An 18381-nucleotide genomic window follows, 5' to 3' on the forward strand; every position below is an offset into this window, starting at 1 on the left:
AGCCTATAAAGCACAACATCTCAGATTTCAGAAACCGTTCGAATTTTTCCAATTGCACAAACAATAAAAGAGTTACAGCCATTCAAACTGCATATGTGCAGGGTGTGTCAGCGATAACATGTCAGATTTTAAAGAGTTAAGTAAATGTAGTAATGTCACAATGTGAAATTCTATCGTTTACATGTATTTTGTACATGGTTTGAAGTTCTGAAGTTCCCCAAAAGTACAGAGTGAATCTGAAAATCAATTGTATGCATTCTTTGGCTAAAACAGGTACACGTTCATTTTATGCATTTAGTTTATCAGATGTTTGAGAAACCTTGGCGCAAAGTTAGCAACTATTTAGTAAACAAATTCCAGCATTGGAGAAATAGTTCAAAATAAAAAAGATGAATAGAGATTTTTAACCCACTTCCTCTATTACCTATCCAGGTAACTGGCAGGGTGCCATCTTTGCGCTGCTTCATAAACAGAGTGGCCACTTGGGAAACCAGTTTTAAGTTATTTTTAGCATGGTCTAAACAGAAAATTTCTTGGAGAATTCTGGAAATACCTTCAGTGCTATGGTTACTCTTTTTAATGAGCTTCTGGGTATTTCAGACACCTGCAGTGAATTAGTAATTAAATATTTTATAGAAAATAATGGTTAACTTCTGTAAACTGATAGTATTATGGTCCATGAGAGGCACAAACTAGAGTTTGTGGTGCAGTAAAAATATAACATTTGCCTGTTGCAGAAAATGTCTCATGTCTGAATATCAGGTAGTGGTTCTGTGTGTTCACATAATCCACATATGTTTATCCTTGGTTGGGGCATTTTCTATTTTGATTTCTGCAACACAATCCAAATAAGTTATGACAGAGACATGTATATTACTGTTTTATGCTGGGTTTTTTTGTTTGTTTGTTTTTGTAATTGCACCTTTTAATTTTTTGGGAAGTACTAATTGTTGCAAGTGTAATCTTTCACTGCAAAAATCTAAATTTTACCATTTATTTTTCTCATTTCTAGTCAGAATATCTCATCACACTTAAAATAAGACATAATCACCTAAAGAGTAACTTTTCAGTGAGATATCAGAACTTACTTTTAGACAACAGATCTTGAAAATCTTATTTCAAGAAATCTTACCAAAATAATTTTCACTCGTTCCATTGGTACATTTTTTTTTTTTTTCTTAATTCAAGGTTGTTGTTTTTTTTTTTTTTTTGCTTAATTCAAACAAAAAAAAATTGCCAATGGAACAAGTGAAAATTATCTTGGTAAGATTTCTTGAAATAAGATTTTCAAGATCTATTGTCTAAAAATAATTTAATAATACAATCACAGATACTGGCTTATGCACCTAGAGCTGATAACAGTCTGGATTGTCTTTCTTTCTCATCCTTGGCAAATACAATCTAACATCCATTTCCCCTAAAACAGGCTGAAACATAGACTTGTCTGACTGTAACACGTTTCTACTGTGTTTCCATCTGAAATGAGCGTGGACCTGCGGTGGTCTTTTCAAAGGACTTCCACTGGGCTTCCTCCATGCATAATACAGTTTCAGGTTGTGTGTTCTGGATACATTAGCAGACAGTGTTTGTTAGGTGACAGTATCCTAAAGTACTCCCAAGCCCTAATGGTTATATTCATCATGGTTTCTCATGCCACGCTGCCTGACAGCTCTAAGGTCATGCACATTAAACAGTGTTTTCCGTCCTTGGCCTTTACACAGTGAGATTTCCTGGACTCCCTGAAACTTTTCATAATATTATATGGTGAGAGACTTAGAAACTTTGCAATTTTGTGTTGAGAAGCGTTCCTTTTGAACTAAATGACAATTTTGTCATGAACTTTGGCACAAAGGTGTGACTCTAAGCCTATGATGGATGCTCCTTTTACATCCAGTCATTACTCCTTTACCTATTACTTACTAATTGTGGAATCTGACAGAGACGTGTTAACTGTACATTCCATTTAATTTAAATGTGTTGCATTCTTTCTCTCTGAATGTGTTTACATTTAAAAAACACTACATTAAAGTTAGTCAGTGGAAACAAAGGGAATCTTTTCTTTGCCCTTTTGACAGTTAAATAAAGGTTCTGGGGAATTATCAAATCACAGATTTTAGTTTTTATTGCATTTTAGAAAATTCCTCAACTCTCTGGAAATGGGGTTTGTATATATAAGCCTGTGTTTTTGTGTGCACTTATACTGTATGTGTAATAGTGTTCATGTTGCATGTTTGCACAGGATCTGGAACAGCATTAAGTCCAACCACAAGCTATGAAAACATTGTTAAAAACTTTGTTTAAACATGGAAGGAATCCTAGTAAAAATACACAAAGCATTTGTTTCTTTTTTCATCCTCAACAACATGGAGAAAAGGGAACACTTTGCTGCTGGATCCTTTTGATCAGAGCCACCGTGCCACCCCATGCACACAGGCCAAGCGGCTACTTGTGTTTACCTAGCCATGTGACTGGAGCTGTGGTACATGCTGTGACGTCAGCCTGCATTCCTCACATTCATCAGTCTTAGTTCTCACTGATACCGTCTCATGCTGAGGAAGAGTGGGAGCAGACCATACGATATAAAAACCAGCAATCATTCACAGGGCCTGTGTTTGCTATATTTATCTTATCCTGATAGAATAAATAAGCACTACTTTGTTTTGCCATCTGTTTTCATAAGCAGTTGTGTGCACATGAACAGCTATTGCCTGAAATAGTCTTCCTGTTCCACTTAAGACATGGAATCCATAAATAATTGTAATACTGCTGTCAAGACATAGACACAGGGAATAGCTCAGTGCATACATGTGCACAGACACTTCAATTTTTGTTTCATGCTTTTGCTTGTTGTCTCACCAGGTTATTGTTAAACTACTGTATGTCTAAAAGTCTGTATTATTGAACATGTACAGTCCCTACGTTTGCTGCAGTCGAGGGTTTATTTCATATACAGGAATAGATCAGGCATTTATACAGAAGCTCGCAGGGTGGGAGAAGGATATGCAAAACAGACGAGGTCAAAAGGTAAACAGGAGTTTGCATGAATATAATTGGATGGATTACAGTTTAAAGATCTGGTGTTTCCCACTGAGTTGTGTTGATACATTGACGTGGTGGCATAGACAGTGGGGTTGGACACAGTGGTGGCTGGTGTTAATGAAGACTGGGGCAGAATATATGAGAACAGAAATACAGAGGTCATGAATTTGTGAGCAGCACCAAATTTATGATCAGCTGGATGATAATGCTTGTCTTGAAATGCAATAAGCCTTTGACTCTAACATTTGACTACAGTCCACCTGCATTTTAGTGTTCTGAAAGCATCATGAACCTCAATGGATGGACATTATATAAATATAAAAAATATAGCCTAATAGGTAAGTGGTCTTCAGCCTCATACTGTCCCTGTGTGAGACACAGAGGCGTAGCACACTAAACAGGGGTATAATGGGCAGAATAAGACACAACTTTGTTACCTGTGACATTTGGGGCAGGTTAATTTCCTGCTTTATGTGGACTCTGAAACCTCATCTGTAACCAAATGAAAACAATCCAATCACATGAAGACAAGAAAATAAAAACTATTATGAATGGCTTTTGTGCCCCATCATCTGTTTGGTAAAAGTTTTCAGAGCCACACATGCACTCTTATGACTGGTACCCCACAACCAGGAAATAAACACATTCACCCAGGTATTAAGTAATGACAGTTAAAAACAACTTCAATAAATGACATGAACTACAGGACACAGGACAAGTATTATATCACAATAATCTAATTATATTTTTCATTTCAGAGACATTTTTGCACAAATTATTTTATAAAATATTACAATAGATGATCAAATTTGTCTTTACATTCTTAATCAACGTCTTGTATGACAGAGGATAACAATAGAAATAATGGAATAATGACCTCAAAGGACATTGTTAACAGATGACGTGTCTGAAATCTCATTATTTAACACAAATATGTATTGCTTTTAGTTTGTTAGTTTGTTTGTTTGTTTGTTTGTTTGTTTCTTTCTTTCTTTCTGTTCTTCTTTCTATTCTCCATCATCAAAGTCCCCACCCACCCCCATCACTCTCCGTCCAACAGACCAAAGGTACAGGAGTCTGAAGTGCAGGACACTTGCACATTTGCAGAACAGTCTTGCACATTTAACATCTTATTTATCTAAGGCAGTTTTGCACATGTTATATACCAATTACCTACAGTTTACACAATTACCCAAATATTGCACATTTATGTAAATATAAATTTTTCTCTTAGTAATACTAGTTTATGTTTTTTATATTTTTATGCTCATTTTATTTTGAATGCCATTCTTAAATGCCACTTTGTTTAGTTTGTTTTAATTTCTAGTTAAATTAGTCTATTTCAATTTTTATGCATCTTAAATTCTCTTGGTATTCACTGTGGACGACAAATTAAGATATTTATTGTACAGGGAAACCTGTTTTTTTATTGCACACATGACAATAAAATGCTTTGAATCCTTGAATCTTGTTTGTTTGTTTGTTTGTTTGTTTGTTTGTTTGTTTGTTTGTTTGTTTGTTTGTTTGTTTCTTTCTTTCTTTCTTTCTTTCTTTCTTTCTTTCTTTCTTTCTTTCTTTCTATCAACTGACTTCATGAAAAAAGTGACGTTCACCTTTAGGATCAATGAAGTTCACCTGTATCTTATCTGTATCTGTATTATAATGCAATGGGAATGTTCTTGCCGTGTAACATTGTGTAAGATTTGCAATTTGCGTCACACTGTAGCTGCTGTGAAAGCTCAACTGTACTCTGAGTTTGATCACTAACACAGGAAACTGCAGAGTGTCAGTTTGTTATCATTTACTGACGACACCTCATTCACTTTTCGTCTGGTGGCTTCATAGTTTGCATTCTTCGGTTGAAAACCACAAAAACTCTCACACTAGATAAAGTTTAAGACAACAAGAGTGTTTCAAAAATTCCCAAAAAGTCCACTCTGCGGCACAGCTGAGGAAACAATTTGCTGAGACCTTTGCCTTTTAAAATCTGCTCCCCACGTCAAAGACACTGCACAAGAACAGATTCATCTTGCTACCATCTGAAGAAGCAGAGAAAACACGATGCAATTAGAGCAGAGCTTGTGTTTAACCTCACTCAGTAACTGCTCTGTCCAGTCGTTCACATTTGTTATTCTCTTAATTGGCCAATCAGCAATGGTGGCAGGATAATTAATCAAACATTGAAAAGAAAGATGAATTCTGTTGTTAAGATCATGTGTATCGAAGGTTCACATCCCATATTAGTATGAAAAATTGAGAATGTAGTCTGAAAGTAGTGTGACCTCTTGTCTATAATTGCACTAATTGAACTTTCCATAGACCATGTAAAAGCAGAAAATAATAACGTCTGCTGCAACTCTGGATAATTGACGACCAGCAGCTAGGACTGTTTTCACAATCCTGGCTCAAAAATCCCCAATTGGAACGGATAATCCAGTATAATGGGAAGTAGTTCAATTAATTAGGGAGGTAGACTAGAAGAGAGGTATCATAAAACTGAGCCATAAACAGCTACACATGCACCGCTGATAAGGCTGGGCTGTGCAGGACTTGTAAATGCAAAATGGCCACCCTGGAGTTAAAAACAATGGAAATTTGGGCAAATTATTGTTTTTTTCCATTTGAAAAAAGTCTGCATGTTTATCATCTGCATGTGTACATTAATGTAATGGAAAACAGCCCCAACAACAAATTACTTCTCCCTATATAAACTGATTAGTCCTGCTGCAAAAGCCTGAGCCAAATGGATATAGTGCAGACAGCAAAAAAGGAGGTGGTGTGCGTGGGTGTGCATGCAGAGGGATGATGTCGATGGAGAGGTCACAAATCAGGACGTCACTGTAAAATCCTGAATGCTTTAAACTCACTCCACCTGCATCTACACCAAAACATCCACCATCACTGATCAGAACATTACAGAAGCAATCACGCAAACAATAATGAGCTGTCAGACGTTAAATGACGACTGTCGGGTCAAAGGCAGATTGCAATAGTAGACCAGTTTATTTTCCATGTGTCACATTTCATTTTTGTCTTTTACACAGAGATACCAGCTGATGGATTAACAATGATGGGCTGGAACACCACAGCATTGCTAATGAGAGAGATTCTTCCATCATCTCCACATTTTTGCATGAAGTTGCATTTATATCATTTACATTGCAGCGCACAAAGCCATCCAGCCTCACTCCGACACTCACCTTGTCCTTGTCCTTGACTGGATTGGACTGCCATGCTGAGTTGGCAGTGCCACAATGAACTGTGGGTAACCAGGGGCCTATGCTCGCAAAATGAGCCTCGCCTCTGGCAATAAAGCCCTCAACTGTGGTTGTTTGGGTTACGGTTCGATAATGCTCCCAGGGTCAAAACTCCAGTCACATGCAACAGCGCACTAATGGGCACAGCTCTGTTTCTGGGCCTCTGAAGCAAGTCAAGGCCAAGTCAGCCAGAAACCCCACCATGACTCCAGGCTGAGCTGGAAGGCTGCACTTTTTTATGGCTATCATCTGGTACGGCTGCATTTCTGGCAAACCGCACAGGATCACACACACACACACACACACACACACACACACACACACACACAACTGCACTCATGAACGCCCCCTCACGCTTCCTCCTGTCTGTCTCCTTCCTCTCACACACACATATCACATAAACCTCACACACATGCACCTGTGTCAGACGGTCTGTTTTCCACTGCAGCTTGATTGATCGGAAAATGAAGACGGACACCTGAACGAACCGAGGGACAGAGTCTGTGACAGCAGGCCTGCAGAGACAACCAGTCAGTCTGCACTCCTGGACTGGATGAGTGACAGAGCCGTGACAAACAGGAGGTGGTGGATCTCTGCTAGGTTTGTGAGATTGCAATACCCCTTTTTCCTTAACAGCGATACACCACGCTGAATAGGGGAAGGAAATGGGTTGGAAATGGCCAGTGTAATGCTTTCAGTCCCGGCCTCTCAGTGCAATGACAACAGACATAACACAGAGCCATTATCTGCCTCCCTGTGTGAGTGTTTGGAAAGCCAGACAGACCCGCCGCTGTTAGCTAGAGATCGAGGCTGGCCTGATTATTGACATTTTGATGGTTGTCAGGCTTGGAAAAAGTCAAACTCTTACGAACTTTGATGGATTTTGGCTATTGTGCTTAAAAGGCTTTTGGGACACTGAATAACACATATACACTGGATATTGGTGTCTCTAAAGGCAGTACCTCTAAATGAATCTGACTTAAAGTGAACCTCATTGCAAATGAATTATTAGCGTATCAGTGCACTCCAACAACCATAAAATTAGACAAGTGGTTCCTATGCTGGATCTTTTTTCTGCCTTTTTAGTCTAGTTATTAACTGAAATATGTTTTATTGTCCTCTGGCACCTGGGATGGCTGGACTTGTATTAATCTTATGTATGCACAATTACACTAGGGAGTATGTTTTTTTTTTTTTTTTTTCATCCAAGCTTGTACTCTCCCCAGAAAAAGAGAGAGGAAAAGATAAAAATGTAAAGAGGAAGTGCCTGTAGAAAATAGAGGGGTCGGCCGTGCGTGAAAGGCAAGGAGAAAAATGAATACATCTGTGGTGGAAACAGGAGAGGTGGTTTGTCGGGCATTACGGAGTTTGGAGACGAGAAGAAAGAAGAAAAAAGGAGCGGATGGAGAGTGAAATAGTGGCTAATCATGAAAGAGACAGGGCTGGGAGGCAAGAGGAGACAGGATGACTAAAATAGGGACAGTGAAGTAAGAGAGGGAAAGGCTTAGAGAGATGAGAATGAAAAAAAAAGAGAAGTGGAAGGTAAAAAAGACCAAAGTCCGAGGCTCTAATCATACGAGTACATTGTGAAACTATAGATTAGAGGGAGGTGATTTTACCTCGAGGAGTAATGTCTCCATCCTGAGCCAAAGCTTTGAGTGCACATAGGACGCGATGTGGGGGAAAGAAAAAAAATGAACGCACCTCCCCAGAGTGGGGAGCACTGTGTTACTATGGAAACAGCTCTGACGTCAGAGCAGGCATTATGTGATTACTCATAGAGTCTGTTGAGGAGCAGGCCAATAAAACAGGGACCATTACTCACACACAGGGAGATGGCCGGAGCTCAGGTTACACACATGCTTGCATATGCACACACATGCACACACACACACATGCACAAACAAAGACATATGGATATACAAGAGTGCGAAAACACAGAACACTTTAAAAATGCTCCGCCTTTATAAAAGAGGGCTGATGAAACACACTGTGAACATTTTTACAATCTAGACTCAATAAAATCGTCACACTTTTACAAGAGCTCCTGGTTTGGAATGTAAATGTAACATTTGCTTGATAACCTTCATGCAGAGGAATGTGATAATAACCTGAGCACTCATCGCTCAGCACCAAACCACAACGCAAGTGTCCCTGCGGAGACTGTAGACCACAAGTTCGACTCTCCATCCCAAGAATGAGGAACGCAAACACTACCTCATCAGCACAACCACAACAGGATATCACAGGCAGAATCTGCATGTTCTGCATTCCACAAACTCTGACCCAAGTCCGACAAAGTACATCAAACATGCAGGCTGACATGTGCATTATTGTGCGTCACAGTACGCGCACAAACATACACACTTGCACACACTTGCATGCACACTTCCTCTCACCATCTCCCACACATTCTCCACTGGGAGTTAAAACACTTTTAGGGCTGATAAGGATCCAGGCAAACAGTGTGGATAAACAGTCACTCTGGTAATTAAGAACCACGGGCCTATCAGAGCAGAGTACGCAGAGACAAACATGTGATTCAGACTCCATTATTAAGGCTGCTTGCATTCCCACCACAAAGACCATTAGGTGAGTCCAGACAGAACCCAAATATTCAAGTCTGGCTCCAGTAGCTTCTACTGTGATGTGCATTTTCACCCCCAAAGTCAACAGTTTATCTCAGATGTCATGGTCATAAAACACTTCAAACAAATACAGACTTTTGCAATACATTAGCATCAAGTAAAGCTCAGTATTTCCATTTCTATTAATTCTCCAAAACACCAGAATATTTAGATTAAAAATATATCCATGGTTAATGGACACACTTTTGTGTCTGAATACACAAACTGAAAGGAAGAAGAGGTACAATATGCTGAAATATGTTTTATTTCAGTTAATAAAATATTTCAGAGAGAAAAAATTAAAAACCAATTACATTTGTGTGCAAAGATTATCTACAAATGTTCATTCCTTTTAACCTTTTTAGGTTATTTAAATAAACATAAGCTAACAAAGCATATACTTAAGCATATAAAACAGTGGGCAAGTGGACAAACCAAATATAATTTTGAAACTGTTTCAACAATTGCATGTGTTGACATATATACTACTTGACCCAAATAAAACAGTGTATGTTGCAGCAATGCATACAAACATCTTATTATGGATATCTATTTTATGTTATGATCATTTTTTCTTCATATTTACAGAGACTCTACATACAATATAAAGCCTTAGGCATAACATATATGGCACCATTACTCTTGATAAAGGAGTATAAGGGGTACATAATATATTCCAGTAATATTTATTTTAGTTACTGTAAAAAATAAAAAGCTTTATTTTGGGTAAAATTGTCTGCTGTGACTGATACACACTGTAGCTACAGTCAGTGGCTACAGTCAGTGGCTCCAGACAGAAGTGAATGTTCAAATCTGTCTCTGTGTTCGCACAAAGAGTTACATGCGTGAGCTACATCCATCGTCAGTCTTTCTTCCAGTATCTGTATTTTAAACTGTCCTTAATGTGCATGACGCAAGTTCACTTATTACATTTGGGACAAGCGCTCCATGTCACATCTCTGCCACAAATGTGAGCGAGCACTGGCTAAAACTTGATATACTATACTCTGCATCATCACTAATTTGGTTACAGTGATACCATATCGGAGTTGATCTGATTAGAGGCTAACCAGCCCAATAGCTCTCCCCCCTCTGTCTGCCCTTGCAAAGAGTGTGAACGTGTCTTATTTGTGTACTTATTAGCAGCCACACATGTACGGCTTCATGTATCTGTGTGAGTGTGTGTGCATCACATGTGCGTGTGCTGAAGAAAGCTGTCGTCCACCTGGCAGGCCGGTGAACTTTATGAGTCTCGTATTCATGCTGCTTCTCGTATCCGTACAGTGTAACCGCATCTGCAGCCCAAGGCTCTAACCAGGTGCTCTGACACAACACATCTTCAAAAACAGAGGATCCACCCTCTCATAATGTCACTGTACAACATACCACCCAGAAGGTACATTTTCTTTAAAGCTCACTCTGACTCCTTACCATACTGATCTGTGCTGCATGTATAGAGTAAATGTTGCCTATTTATGTTATATTCTTAATATAGACTTCTCCTAATTCCATTGTAATAAAATGATATACAGATGCTGAAAAAATTCTTAGACCACCTGCAGTTTCTTCAATTTCTTGTTCATTTTAATGCCTGGTACAACTAAAAGTACATTTATTTGGACAAATATAATAATAACAACAAAAATATCTCATACGAGTTTAATTTCAGAGGTGATATCTAGCCATTTTCCATGTTTTCTTGATAATAACCAAAATCACTTCCGTTCTTACATCACTTCAGTTCTAATGGCATTGTACTGACAAAAACAGCGCTTTTAGGCATTCCATGTTTTCTTTTCTGTCTGTCTTAGTCACACGATACACACAGGAGTTAGTACTTGATTGCATAACCATTATTTTTGATGATTTTTGATGGTCTAATAATTTTTTTGTGACTGTAAGATATTACTGACTATAAACACAATTTAACTGAATTATCTAATTTATGCAGTTAGCCTGTGTTGATAATCATTTTATTTTCCAATTTCATGTAAAACATTTTATGTAATTGTATATACATATACGGTAAATAGGATCATTAACACCCTACATAGAAAAAAATACCACCTAAATTACAAAAATATAATAATTGCATTGTGATTAATGATTAATATATACACAATACAGTAAAGACACCATAGCAGATCAACTAAACATAAAGGAGGCAGCTGATAAATGTTCTGTCTTATGATTAAATAACAAAATATGGAGAAAATGTGGTTGGGCTGATATAATTTTTCATCTAATTTTTATTTTTTGTCTCACTTCTGATGTAAAGATTGGATAAACCTATAGATTGTCACTACTTCTACATGTCTGGGATATATTTCCAACTGCAAAAGATGAAGCCCGATATTGCAAAAGAGTAAATGCTGCTACATTTTAGATTTTAGGAAAACTGTGAAAAAAGTGCAAATTAAGATACAGAGGCTGAGCAGCCATCCCAGTAGGAGTATCCAGGCCTGGACTGGGTCCATTCTGGTCTAGTCAACTCAGACCTAGCAACACAAATATCCTAATGAATCACAGCTGCAAGGCCTGGACAGGCAGCTTCCTCCTCTTTTTGCTTCTCTAAAAACTTTGCAAAACACTCTCATAGCTTCCTCACTGGATGCTCTTCTTTCACTACAGACAAGGGGGAGTCTTTTACTCTGGAGAGCCATTACCACTGCAGTAGGGTGGACTGTTCCTGCAATAATAACTGTGGCTACTGATGAGAGGCTTCTCAAACTTCACTCTCTCTTTCAACGTTGTCTTGTGATCCTCATAATAATTTTTCTTACAGGTTATGAGTCAAGGAAGGAAAAGAAGTTTTAAAATGCATTGAAGCTACATATTTTCATTGGGTATAAACAACAGGACTTTGAAGAGCATATGTTTATGTGTGCATGTCTCCAACATGCATCATCTCCTCTAATGTTTTCTCTCAAATGTGACCTCTGGTTCCAGTTCCTTTGCAGCAGCTGACCACCATATGTAAAGGGCCCGCACAGGTCCAGTGCATCTCTGTCTAATGGGCTGCACAGATGCCACTTTCCTGGAACTCTTCCTTGCATGTGTGAGTGTGTGTGTGTGTGTGTGTGTGTGTGTGTATCTGTGTGTGTGTGTGTGTGTGTGTGTGTGTGTGTGTGTGTGTGTGTGTGTGTGTGTGTGTGTGTGTGTGTGTGTGTGTGTGTGTGCATGTCCCCGTCTTTATCCATGCAAACAGACGTGAACGTTCCACACATTTCCCTTCATATGTTTCACCACTGTCTGGAAACAATGAAAGGTGTTGGGTGTGAAGTAGGGAGGGGAGACAAAGTGGGAGAACTGTGGAAAATGGCACGATGGGAGAAAGGGAAACACGTAAGTTATGCTGCTGTTTGGACAAGCTTTGTTGAAAGTAAGTAAAAAGGGAAATACGTAAACCGACAGCAGGTTGGTTGTGAGGGTCAGAGAGAGAAGGAGGAGGAGAAGGTCGATTATTGACTCAATGGCAGAATTGAGGCTGTCAGGAGCTTCAGAGACACTGTTTGTGTGGTTTGGACCAAGCTTGGTAGAGCGTGCAGCGTGATGATGGAAATCTTACACTCACTCAAAACAAGCCCGCTGACCTTTTCATCTACCAGCCCCTGAATCAGTCTTAACATTCAGCCATTCAAAGTGGAAATGAATGAGTGCTTATAACATCTGCGGCAACTTCACAGGCTGCAGTTATACAGGTGTGTGTGTGCTGTGCATTTATGTGCATGTGTGTTTTAAGAATGTTTGCATTTCCTTCAATATCCAAGCATTCCCGCTATCAATCAGCGATATCGATACACATGCAAAATGAAGCTTTACTAATCTTTGTTTGTAATGTTGTCAGGTCCACTCTCAGATTTAGCATCAGTCGAGCGTGACGAGAAACATAAAGATCTCAGTCTCAGTGAATTGAGTTGCTTCTTGAAGGTGACCGATCTTCATTACCACTGACATTTAAGAAATAATGAGCTCATCATAGACAGTACGAATTACCTCTCACTGGAGGAGCCAACATTCTGGTTTCTATAAATTATTTGCATTCAAAACACAGAGGAAAATAATTCAGCTAAGCATCTGCCTGAAATGATGTAGCCACTGACTTTTCCCAGGGGAAAAAACAACAAATGAAGAGGTCATGGCTGCCAAAACAGAGCTAGATTAAAAACTGAACAGTATCAATAGCACACAAACAAGCTTGTGACTGAGATCAATAGGCATTGATGGTTTCCTTTTCCATAGATCTGGTATATTGCACAGTTTTTTCAATCTAATTTCCAGTTGCAGATTGGCACATAGAGAAATATGCGAAATGAGACAAATATGTAGAGAGAAATTTTATATATTACTTAAAAAGTTGTCAGAATAATTGCAGGGAAAACACCCGTAAAGTTGAAATTACTTGTTTACACAAAGAGCACCTCAAACCTGTGTGTTCACATACAAATCACAAACACAAACGCAGACTGGACTGTCCTGATGTGCTCTCCAGCATTGTGAACAAACATGATCTGATTTAATCAACTGAAATTTACAAAAGGCTTAAGTTTTTTTTTCCCCTCATCACCACAAATTATGTACAGGATCAGTTACACCACAAATTATGATATGTGTATCAGGTTTGGAGATGAAAACAGATTAGATGGAACATTATCATCTCCCACAGGAAACTGGAGTTGGACTGTTAGGGTGGCCCATGAATAACCAATAAATTAACAACAAACTGGATAGAAAAGTTGAAGAGTTAAAAAAAAAAAAAAAAAAGTAAAGTAGTGCACAGGCCAGGGGCATCCTGATAAGCCAGTGATTAGAACATATACCACATGGGCACAAACGCTCTGAGCAGTGAGTCCTTAGGTTCAATTCCCAGCTGGCTAGGCTGCATGTCATTTCCTCACTATCTTTCCACTAACAAAATAGAGAAGTAAAAAGTCATAATAACTTTAAGAGCACACAGGCTAGAAATAAAGGAAGCTTCAGGTTTGCATTTAGGGAATGGTTTAGAGGGAATTCTGTCAGCCTGGAGCCTTGCCATCTACCCTATCCATTGGAACAAGCATTGTGACAGGCACTTTTACATTTTCAATAAAAAGGGCAAACAGTGCAGAGATAAAGAGAGCCTATTGCAGTGTAATATGTCTGACTGCCTGACAGACCGGAAAGAAAAGCTTTATGTAATGTCTGAGAGTGACAGAGTGATGGCAGAGAGGAGGAGTAAGTTATAACCCCTGGCTGATGAGCAGGATGTACCCAGTGGAGGCCTGAACTCAACGGGCCCGGCATCACCTCCTCTTACTTTCATCCAACTTACATAACAGGACCAAAGCAGCTCAAAAGCATATACTGATGCAACATCAGGGCCCCTTTGAGACCTGTAGAGGAAAATCCACCAGCTATGACCCCAATGACCCACAATCATCTTCTGTTTTGTCACACCCTGCCTGGTCTGCCAGTGCAGAAGCTGATCACCCCATCAGTTCTCGCCAATGCACAACCACAAACCCGAATGAGCTGAACCAAGCTGAAGTTCCTGCGCCATTGATTCTTTTACTGTGGGTATTTTAATGGAAAATAAAGGCTGAGCTGGGTGCACCCACAAGGTAGGTGCACATTGTGTATGTGTGTGTGTGTGTGTGTGTGTGTGCCTGTTCATGTGCGCAGGCTCATCTGTGCAACATCTGCTCAACCAGCCCAAGGCTTCTCGTCTCTTGAGAAGTGGGTCACGTTTCCCGATGACGTCAAAAGTCCTTCTGCCTCTACAGTTTGTGGAGCTTTGCCAAAACCACCACATGCCATTCCTCATCCTTACAATAGAAAAGCTCTCTCCAAAGCCTTGATGTATCATCTGCCAAAACTCTCACAATTCTTAAATCTTAACACTGAAGTGGGTCTGACCCTGACAGTGGGAGACAAGGTGAGGGGTTGAACATTTGAGGTGGAAAAAAAATAAAAGAAATGCAAACACACATCCATGTTAGACTGAGCTAAAGAACAATAACACAGCAGTACTGAGTTATACATAGAAAACGCCGGTGCCATCGCTCTATAAAAGACCGAATATGTGGTCTCAAAGCCAGAATTTGTTAAACGGCCTAGAGCGTGAAGGCCTGACATTAAACTCTTTCCACTGTCAAAAAGGGGGACAGATCACAGAAAAGGAAAAAGAGACGAGAACAGAAGAGGTGTCTGCTGCAGTAGGTATGGAGATTTCATTAAAGCTGTCCAGCCTCGGAGGAGACGACGCAGAGATCAGCAAGGGTATGAATGGAACAGCAGCTAATGGAAAACATTATGGAGAGAGAGTGTGGGGAGAGAAACCTGAAGCAGCCCGAGGCTTATAACCATTAAAGTGAAGGCCCAGTAGGCCCATTCTAACCCCAATCCCATTGTTTTGAGCCACATTTTGAATTTTCATGCTCTCTTTACAACATAGAAAGGCTTCTCACGAAAACACTGAGCGTGCGGTTGACATGTTATCTAGGTGGGCACATGGGCCGTGGGTGGCGATTCATTTGAAGTTTTCGGAAACAATGCCATGCGTCTTATCAATGAGGTTCACATGTTGTCATGGTATGTCTTTTCTCACATCTTATTTTCCAGGGCAAAGACGTGAGCAGAGCCTGGGACCATCTAACAGGACTGGCTTGTGCTCCGTAAAGCAATTAGATGGTGAGTCGACTATCTCGGGCTGGAAGGGGTGTTTGGAACCAGCAGCTTACTATCTCCGCTACACAGGACTTGGCTGACACACACAAATGCACAGAGGAACCTGCTGTCCATACCCATCGATTGTGGCCGAGTATAAACGGATGTCACCTACACAAGAACACGTCAGCCCTGACATCGTTTAGTGTCTCTAGGCAATGCAGAGCATAGCAGCAACAAATCAATGAGACCCGGCCTGTCTGCTGAAGCATGTGTGTGTGTTAGCAGGTTATAGTGTAAAGAAAAAAGTAGTGTAGCAGCGGAGGGTAGGTCACTGCTCTATGATCTCCCTTGCAGAAAAAAACCTGAGGGTCTGGAGAGGGATTTGGAGCCAACCATGCCTTTACCTCACAAGTTTTTAACAACTGAAAAGCCACTCACACTTCCAAACTGAATAATACAGTGTTCAGCCAAACCCCTGTAAGTGTGGGAATATCCCGGGGCTCTCTGGATGTCTTGTCCTTACCATGTACCAAACAAGTAAATGTCAACTCGAGATGAAATTAGCTTTAAAAATAATATTAAATATTCATAGCATTTAGCACGTTGAAGGGAAAAAAGATGTTCCACCCTTTTTTCAAGTGTCCCATATAAATAAGTAATAAAGCACAGACCTCCACATAAGATTAAACCAAAGAGTGATGCATATAAACACAGGTAAATGTGAAACACTTGGACCTTGGTGACTTCTTTTTAATTCATATAAACAGATATATCACCCGACTGTCAGTACCAGCAAGTATTAAAGAAGTGATATTTTGCTTTTTTAAATGGAATTATGCATTTTAAAACATTTCCCTGTTGTCTACTTAAACTGTAAATGCTATGTTTGGGTCTGAATTCTTCATTAATTCAACTCCACAGGTCCATCTTCAACCCTATTTCTGAGTAATGATACCAGCAAGGTTGTTTTGAGCGCTGGCCCTTTAAATGCAAATGAACCACTTCATGCCCCACCCCCTTCAGGTTGTTGACTGTGCAGCTCTGTCCCATTCAACCAACAACTGAACATTTTAGGTAAAGTTTGGACATATTTTCAGTATGGACTACAACCTGCTACTGCTGACAAACGATTATGTCGTACTCAGAGAAATGTTCGTCGGAAGTCTTGACCTTATATGTGCAAATGTTGTGACGTAACTAGTTATAGATGTAACAAATTAAGCAGGAATTAAAATGACTTGATTTTTGCCAAAATTAATATAAAGATAGCTGTGCAGCACTTGGAGGGTTCAAATTCAAACTTTTTGAACTATTAGGGTCCAAATACACAAATAAATGTACCAAAGACTAATAAAAGTGGGTTTAGCAAAATATGACCCCTTTAAAGAAAATCTGGAAGTGTCCTAAATGTCCAGTGTGTAAAATTTACAGGGAATCTGACAACAGATATGGGATATTATCGCTGTAACTAAGATTTCATTAGTTATAATTATCTGAATCATCTTAACTTTATATTTTTCCAACCTAAGAATCACTTATACCTACAAGCGGAGTGGGTTGCCTTTCATGGACTGCTGTGTTGTGCTTTTTGAACTATTAGGGTCCAAATTCACAAATAAATGTACCAAAGACAAACAAAAGTGGGTTTAGCAAAATATGACCCCTTTAATGTATGAGATGTAATTTGCTGCCAGTAATCACATTATCATTGTCACTAAGAAAAGGTGAGACAGGTAGAAATGTTTTCTTCTTCATTCTCCTTTTTTTCATAACGGAATGTGTATGAGTAGTTTGGGTTACAGAGCGATTCCTTTTGTAAAATTGGATGAAATGAGAAAAATTAACTGAAAATGAATTTCTTATTGCTATTTTTAATCTGTCTTGCCATTCTGTTTGCTAAGTGAATTCATTAATGTGATCAAAATGACTCCACACAGTTGAACCTAAATTAAACAGTGGTATTTGTTGGTATGCAATGTGTCCATAAAAATCCAAATCACATCAACACTGTGTACATAATGCAAATTCAACGCAGAACTACAGCTATATGTTGCTCTTGAAATATCTGACTAATTGAAAGTGACTCTGAGAAAACAGACCTTAACCCAAACCCTAAGACTTTAGCCCCTGCAAGTGGTGAAATAACCTTACTGACAGACAGATGTACAGACAGGTTTTTTTTTTTTTTTCCTCGAACATATTTAGAGAGTAAAACATAGCATTGAGCAGGGAACAGCAGAAGCCTTGTTGGCTGAAGGGACAGACAGGCTCATGGTGAGCCAGTGAGGCACTGGGTTGGACGGATGGGGAGGGCTCACCAGGCAGAGGTTACAATAACACATTTCCTCGCGCCACGCCACTGAGCTAGACGGACATTCACCCTGAGCAACATAACATTTAGGCCCAAAGGATTATGTTGCAAATTAAGAACTTCACCTTTGGAAATTTCTCAGTTTTATACCAGGAATGCTATAATTAAATCAAGCAAAATATGAAAAAATGGGTTCTGTAGGACATGAATTCTAAAACTATGCTCTTTTATCATCAAGAGTATTAGTCCTGCTGTTAGTTTTGAAAGAAATGTCATGTGCAACATTCCTCGGGTGAAATGATGAGTTGCAATGTTTAGGGAAAATGCATGCTCAATGTATTATTTACAACAAATTAAATACATCTAATATTACGTTCAGTTGTAGCAGAACCCAGCTAGGGCAGATGACTACTAAATACCATCATCCATCACTGAAAACAGCCTTCCATGTCATGTTTTGAAACATATAATCAATTAATAGCTGACCATGTTTAGATTT

At 39.3% G+C, this 18381-nt stretch overlaps 1 protein-coding gene across 4 annotated transcripts in view; it reads right to left on the bottom strand.

Moving 5' to 3' along the window:
* Positions 1–18381, bottom strand: part of LOC115420865 (cGMP-inhibited 3',5'-cyclic phosphodiesterase A) — a 91481-nt gene that overhangs the window by 58737 nt on the left and 14363 nt on the right. The gene's annotated exons all lie outside the window — the stretch shown is intronic.

This window comes from Sphaeramia orbicularis, chromosome 6, assembly GCF_902148855.1.
Source record: "Sphaeramia orbicularis chromosome 6, fSphaOr1.1, whole genome shotgun sequence".
In the NCBI taxonomy this organism is placed as follows: domain Eukaryota; kingdom Metazoa; phylum Chordata; class Actinopteri; order Kurtiformes; family Apogonidae; genus Sphaeramia; species Sphaeramia orbicularis.